Source organism: Mustela lutreola, chromosome 15 (assembly GCF_030435805.1).
Source record: "Mustela lutreola isolate mMusLut2 chromosome 15, mMusLut2.pri, whole genome shotgun sequence".
NCBI classification, from domain to species: Eukaryota; Metazoa; Chordata; class Mammalia; order Carnivora; family Mustelidae; genus Mustela; species Mustela lutreola.
In genome coordinates this window covers 31,387,861-31,395,769 of record NC_081304.1, presented here as the reverse complement: position 1 = coordinate 31,395,769, position 7,909 = coordinate 31,387,861, and the positions used below count along the sequence as shown (strand labels likewise).

The window sequence follows — 7,909 nt, the reverse complement described above, 5'->3', positions numbered from 1 at the left end:
AAAGAAACAAAACACTTGTAACCTCAAGTAATTTGACCTAGCCTCTCAGTATCCTCATCTGTAAGATGAGGGTAATTACAGGACCCACTTTATGCAATTTTTGTGAAGATAAACTGAGATACCCCATATGAAATACTTTGCACAGTGCTGAGCCCAATAAATAAAAGCTATGATTCCATTTCAAGTGCTTTTATTAAGCAATCAGGAACAAGTCAAGATTCATTCAACATATGTGTATTAATTATTTTGTGCTAGGTCTTGTGTAAGGTGTTGTGGTTACCAAGGCGGAGGCCCCGCATCTGGTAGAGAAGGCAGACATGAACATGGTGAAGGCCATGTGCAGTGGGGTCAGTGCTGTGACAGAGGTAAGTACAGACGCGGGATGAAAAGGTGGTAAATGTCAGTGACTTTTATTCTGCCTGTGTTAGAGTTAAGGGAGCTCGAAGGTATCCTCGCTACTCTTTCTGCATTTGTTATTTACCAAAATAAAATGTATTGCTCCCATTATTTGTTGTTGCATACCAAACCATGCCATCCCAAAACTGAAGTGGCTTAAAACAATCACTGATTTTTAGCTCATTGGATGGTTTGTTTCTGCTCCCTATGTTGTTGGCTGGTTGACTTGACTAAGATTGGAAGATCCAAGATGGCGTCACTTACATGTCTAGTGCCTTGGCTGTCATGGCTGGAATAGCTGGGCTGGCCCAGTGTTTGTTTATCTCTCTTTGTGATCTCTCCAGACCTCCCTCTTTGCTGGACCTCCCTAAATAGGAGCTGGGGGCTCCAAGAGGAGGAAGGCTGAGGCTGCCAGGAATCTTAAGACCTAGACCCAGATCTGGGCAGCAAGTTACTCAAAATCTTTTCCACTCTTTCTTCAATCTGTAAAAGGAGGGGCAGTAAGATCTAACTTGCCATTTTTGTTGTTGTTGTTCGCTTTTTTGTTTGCTTTTTTTTAGGATTAAATAGAATGCAAGGAAAATACTGGCACATGGTAGATGAGATAGTTGAGGAGTGACAGTATACTGTTGTTATTCATTTTCTTAACTTACTTCTTAAGTAATATGACTGCTACATTTGCAAACGTTTTTTCAACCTGTTATGGGAACAGCAAACAGGGCTCTAGTATTGCCTGCTCCTCCTTGAAAACTTGAGCATTCATGCCATGGAGTTGGGGCATGGCTTTGTGAATTTGTTCAACCTTTTGGAAAGCAATTTAGTAATCATTAACAGACTCATAAAAAAAACGTTCATATCCTTTGACCCAATAACTAGATTTTCAGAAAATTATCTCAAGGGCATTGATTCAAAAGGAAAGCAGCATACACACCAAGCTCTTCATTGCCATTTTTTCTAGAGCATTCTAAAATGGAGAAACAGGGGGCACCTGACTGGCTTAGTCAGTGGAGCATCAGACTCTTGGTCTCAAGGTTGTGAATTTGAGCCCACCCACACTGGGTGTAGAGATCACTTAAAAAAAAAAAATAGAGAAACAGCTTAAATGTCCAATAGTAAGGGAATGGTTAGCTAAAATATGATACAAATAAATGCTTTAATATGATACAAATGATTAAATGCTAAAATATGGTACTACTTTCTGGAAATAAATGCATTCTGGAATATCATATATTTCCTAAAGTGACAAATCTTACCACTATATGATAGCATGGAAAATTTTATAAATAAAATGTTAAGTGACAAATTCAGAATTCAAAAATGTCTCTACATGAAAAAGGACTAGAGCCAGACATGGGAAAAAAATTTCATGTGTTTGGGAAGTGGGTTTGGAATTGATTTGTTTTCCTTAAAAATATTTTTTATTATTTAAAATCAAAATCAGACAAAAAATTTAGGCGAGGCCATATGGAAAAATTGTTTATTAAAAAAGAGAGGCTATAGAGTAAATGGTAGAGAATAATTTGCAAAGCTTTTAAAAATACAAGTGCCAACTGAATTTCAGCTCAGGTTGCGATGTCAGGGTCTTGGCATCAAGCCCCAAGTTGGGTTCCTTGCTCAGCTTGGAGTCTGCTTGAGATTCTCTCTCCCTCTCACTGTACACCTCCCCAGCTGCTCACATTCTAAATAAATAAATAAATAAAATCTTAAAAAACAAAAATACAGTGGCACCTGGGTGGCTTTGTCGGTTAAGCATCTACTTTCAGCTCAGGTCATGATCTCAGGGTCCTGGGATTGAGTCCCACATTGGGCTCCCTGCTCAGTGGGGAGTCTGCTTCTCCCTTTGTCCCTCCCCCAGCTTGTGTGAGTGCACACACACTCTCTCTCTCTCTCTCTCTTGCTCACACTTTTTCTCAAATTAATAAAATACAAGTGCCTAAGCTTCTCCATACAGATTCTAATTGTTAGGTTCTCAGGTAGGGCTTAGCTATTTATATTTTTGCAGAGCTCCACAAATGATTTTGATGTACACCTGGGAGATACCCACTGAGATGGATACATTGTTACCCTTTCAAATGATTGAATAAACATTCAGATCAAAAAGAGTAATGCAAGGGGCACCTGGCTGGCTCAGTGCTATAGCATGTGACTCTTGATCTCAGGGTCATGAGTTTGAGCCCCATGTTGGGCATAAGGTTTACTTTAAAATAAGAGTAACACAAGGAAGATTTACATAATTAAAACATTTTCCCCCTAATAAAAATATGTTCCTACTTGTGGACCTTTTCTATTTCCATTTATTTATTTGTACTCTGATGAATTTGTAGCCTTTGTACATAATCCAGAACACAGAAGGGACAGCTTTTGATAAACATGTGTAGTTCTGTACAATGTAAGGAAAAAAACATGGCATAAGAGCTGATGGCCTGGGGCTTAGCAGGAAGAGCAATAGAAGCAGAGAAAGATCTCATCTCCATATCAGTTAAAATATATTGACAGAGGTGTGACTGGGTGGCTCAGTGGGTTAAGCCTCTGCCTTTGGCCCAGGTCATGATCTCAGGGTCCTGGAGTCGAGCCCCACATTGGGCTCTCTGCTCAGTGGGGAGCCTGCTTCCCCCCCCTTCTCTCTGCCTGCCTCTCTGCCTACGTGTGATCTCTCTTCCTGTCAAATAAATAAATAAAACCTTAAAAAAAAAAAAAATATATATATATATAGGCAGAATTTTAAGGATGATTTCCCACTGTGACCAGCTGTGGACTGTTCCTAAGGAAAAGAAGTAGTAGGTAGTCTCATGATATTTAATATGAATATTTTTCTTTCTTTTATAATACTGGCATTAACTCATAGGGAGTTATTGTTAATGACTGGAGAGTAGAAACTGCAAAAGCCAAGCAGAACCTTGTTCTGCCCAGCCCAGCTTCCAGAAAATATAGTGAAAGAGACAGTAGATTCTTTGAGAAAATCCTGGAGTTAAGCAATTTCACAATGACTATGTTTCCTAAGACCATCATTTCCCAAAGTGTGCCCTTTGTAAAAAGTAATTTCTCAGAAGACTGGAAGATATTGCTTGAAAAGGGGTTTCATGTTAAAATCAGTTTGGAATGTAGGATTTCACCAAGTTAGATTTCTTTGCAGGACTTCTCAGAGCCTTTGTGAATCTCTAAGAAAGAATATAGTATGAAATATGAAAACCTTATGTTGGTGGATGCAACACACTTTGCAAAACACTTCCATAGACCATAAGATTTCCGGTCAGCGCTAAATAAATATTAGTTTATGTATAAATGTTAATGCAAGGAAAATTAGTATAGAGTATAATGGTCCTAGATTTGTATTATTTCATTTGGATTTTTCACTGAAGGAAAATTAATCTTCATGTGAAAATTAGAAGACAATATATAGAAAATTCAAGAGCCTCTCTGGATAAACTCTTAGAACTAATGAGCAAGTTCACTAAAGTTTTTAGACATAAGATCCTTGCCCCCACTCACAAATTGCTTTCCTATTCACCAATAGCATACAATTAGAAAATTTAATTTAATTTAATTTTTTTGAAGAAATTTTAATTTTAAAAGTACTATTTATAATAGGGCCAAAATCTGTACACTAACTAGGAAGAAGTCTAACAAAATATGGTCAAAGCTACTATGGAGAAAACTTAAAGTCTTTATTCAAATACATAAAAAAATTCCTAAACAAACAGAGAGATTATATACCATGTTTGTGGTTAGGGAGATGCAACGTGGTAAGGGTATAATGGTCTCCATCTTTCACTTCCTTCATTTCCTGATTAAAACTTGTATTTATCTCTTACCTTTCCTTCTCTTGTTTCTTGTAATGTCTAAGAACAAAGATGGTCTCCCCTCTTTCATTGTCAGAATGCCTTCTGCCTGTCTTAGCCAATTATGAGACATGTTTTAGAGCTCCATCTCCAGATGCCCAGTAATACTCAGCCAGCTCAGTTGGGAGAGCATGTGACTCTTGATCTTGGGGTTGTGAGTTTGAGCCCCACATTGTGTGTAGAGATTACTTTAAAAATAAAATCTAAGAAAACAAGCAAGCAATCAAGAAGGATGCCCAGTAAACCCTGGTGGGTGGTTGTAGGATTTCTAGTACAGTGTAAAAGGTCTTAAAGCACTTTAGAGTACTATCAGATTCTCTGAGCAGCGTATGCAATTAGTTTGTGTCTTCCAACCACTAAATATCTCTTAGATACCTTAGCTAGAAAGGACTTTATCTGTGCTCAAAATCACCCAATTTAATCTACTAAATGGGTGCTGTCAATGTAAATGAAGGTAGCTTCCTGGTTCACAGCAATACCCACAGAGGCCACATTTGTGCTACATTTCCTCTGATAATAGACTCAACCCCAAATCATAAAGGTGGGGAGGAGGTGATCAGGCTGGATTGATTATAATGTCTCATTCCTCTGGCCTGGTGTACCTGTGACCCAGGCTGCACTGATCATTATTTCCTGATGGAGGAGAGAATGAAGCTAACAGGAAAAGAGCAGAGAGACTAACCGTTTTGAACTCCTGGCTTTTGTCACCCCTGCACTTTCGTGGGTTGAGGATACAAGCCAAGAAAGGTCCCCCCTTTTTTTTTTTGCTTAAATTTGTTCAATATGGCTTTCTGTCTCTTGCAGCCAAAGAATTTTTATAATAAGAAAGCAGGTGGAAAGTTCCATTCTTCGATTGCCCTGGAGTCTATGCAGGCTACCAGGAATATAGTCAGAAGTTATTCAGGGAAGCAGAAATGCCCTAAGTTATGAAGTTATGGGATAAGGAATTTATTACAGGAAGGAGGGCGTGCACAATGGTGGGAGTAGCTCAGGAAGTACAGGATCAGTCAGAAAATCGGGAATCAGAGAAGAGGTCACTGTTTGGTCAATCCGAGAAGCTAAACACATCCAGCACTGAAATGGGATGGCAAACGCAAGCTCCCGGGAGGTCAGTGGGAAGCTGTGCCCCTGTATAGTTCCTTACTTTGAGGATCACTGTCAAGCATCTGGCACTGAGTCCTGGGCCACCATCAGTCAATAGGGTCACCAGTTGGTAAAAAGAGGCCAATCAGGACCAGGGGAGAACAGGAACAATCTGGAACCCCCCCACACCTCTCTCTGTAACTGCTTCCAACTGTGACAACCTTTAGAGGGTAATGGCTGCTGCTTCACCTCCACCTTCCAAATCTTATGCAAATTCCTCTTATGGCCAGCTCCTGCCTGGAACCATGCAGAAAGGAGGATTCTGGGAAATACAGATCCCAACTTATTCAAACTGTCACCGCACAAATTGCCCTAACCTTTATCCAGGCAGCCACACATGGAGAGAGTCTCGGGTAAAGAAAGAAATCAGGTGCTACACCACCTGACTGGTCTGGGGCTTCTGCAGCAGTCTGACCCTGACCCACCAGCTGCTCTTCTCACTGGGCAATTTTTCTCACACCCTTCCAGGTTCCTAGCTCTACCGGCCCCTGGTACACCTAAGAGCCCTCAGTCCTCCTCCCAAATCTGTAAGCCCAGCCCCATAATAATTGTTAGGACTAATTCTAACTTTGGAAAAGGAAGATGAAGGATGTTCAGTCTGCTGCTTGGGGATACAACACAAAGTTAAGATTGCTCGGAGGCCACCTCTGACTTCTTACCCCTGTCCTAGGTTCTGTTGGCTGGCTTCTGCCTTTCTTCTGGAGCAAAAAAAAAAAAAAAAAAAAAAAAAAAAAAAAAAAGCCTGATTGTCTGCATTCTCTCTAGGCCTCCTAGGACTAAGTTCCTGACTTGCTGCACCCCACCAACCCCACCCAAATCCTCTGAACTCCAGCCAGGAGCTGTGGGCACTCCTTCCAAACAGGCTTTCCTGATATCAGCTCCTTCAAGTCTAATTTCCGATAGCAGCCAACCCATGACATGCTTGAGCAATACTCCTCCCAGCCACTCTGAACCCCTACATTGTTTGTACAAGTGGTTCTTATTCTCCAGAAGCAGAGTCACCTGCCTGTTGTACATAGCCTCCTTCCATTTTCGTCTCCTTTTCAAATTTCACTAAAATGTAACTTTGCCTTAATCATTAGCTTTTGTGGCATATTCAAACAGCTTCTTCAATTTGTTTTATAGGGTCCAATCAGAATGTTCCTCCCTTTGAGCCCAGCAGTGCTGATTCTGATATTCAGTTATATTTCATTTTCTGACTGAATTTCTCTTTGCTTTAATACTTGCATCAGCAGCTGACTGGTCATTCATTCAGCTAGTTCCCATGTGTCAGGTGTTTAAGATGCTTGTCCTAGCAAAATCACAAATGACTACATGTCACAGATCTTTGGGGGTCACTCCAAAGCATCTTAAAGTGAGTGTGGCATCCAAGAGTACCAAAGAGGTCAATTTATTACTTGTTCTGTTGCTATCCTCTCTCAACCTCTTGCCGTATCAGATGACCCCTATACCTCCTGCTTTACTAAAAAAAAATGCTTATCATCATCAATTGTCCTGGTCCCCAGATTCCATACCCTGCCTGTAAATTGGACAGCCTCCCAGAACCCATACCTACAGACCATCTTCTCTGGGTATATATCCTGAGTGGATGGATGTATGTGTATTTTAAATAATCTCTACACCCATTGTGGGACTCAAACTCATGACCCTGAGATCAAGAGTCATATGCTCTACCGACTGAGCCAGCTGAACACCACTGAGCAGGTGTATGAAGTACCACATCCCCACCCCTTCCCATATGTCTTCTTCAGTGCTCTGGGCCAAGTTGGCCAGGACGACCACCCTTACCAATAATGCATTGAGCACTTGATCCCTGGATGTACTGACTCATGGAAATAGTTTAATATAGCTTTGCTGGCTCCAGGGAAATATACCAAGAGAAAATAAAGGCATCTCTGAGATATTTGGGGTCATTAAATCATCTCATATGAACCATCCTAAACTCTAACAAATTGAGCAAGGTTTTCATTGACAGTATTATGGCCATCCAATTAGGCTCTAGATCAAATATATGATCCAGTGACACTTTTATATACTGCACAGCTCATTGGACTCCCTGTGTAATCATTGCAGAGAGTGTTTTATAGAAATTGTGGAGTCTCACGCTTCTATTGTTCTAGGGGATTACAGAATCTTTTAGGATTACAGATGATCTTTTAGGACCTATTTTTGGTCATATCACTGACTTATTCAGTGCCAAGTCCTCAGTCAGGAGTCCATTGTCCTATTGTAATAGTATTCCTATGAGAACATGAAATGCATATCTGTTTTTTCACTCAGTGAATATTCTAAATTTTTTAGGTAGGCTCCAGGGGCACCTGGGTGGCTGGCTCAGTTTGTTGAGCCTCTGGTCATGATCTTGGTCATGATCTTAGGGTTATGAGACTGAGCCCACAGTTTGGCTCTGCACTGGGGGTGGAGCCTATTTGAGATTCTCTCTCTCACACTTCCTCTGCCCCTCTTCCCTGCTCTAAAAAAATTTAAAAATTAAAAAACTGGGGCACCTTGGTGGCTCCGTCAGTTAAGCATCT

General features: G+C 40.6%; 1 long non-coding RNA gene across 1 annotated transcript in view; it reads left to right on the top strand.

Annotated features, from left to right (window-relative positions):
- Nucleotides 1–253: 253 nt before the first annotated feature.
- Nucleotides 254–7,909, top strand: part of LOC131816924 (uncharacterized) — a 55,299-nt gene continuing 47,643 nt past the window's right edge. The window contains exon 1 of the long non-coding RNA XR_009348233.1: nt 254–365. This is a non-coding gene — a long non-coding RNA (uncharacterized LOC131816924). The remainder of the gene's footprint in view (nt 366–7,909) is intronic.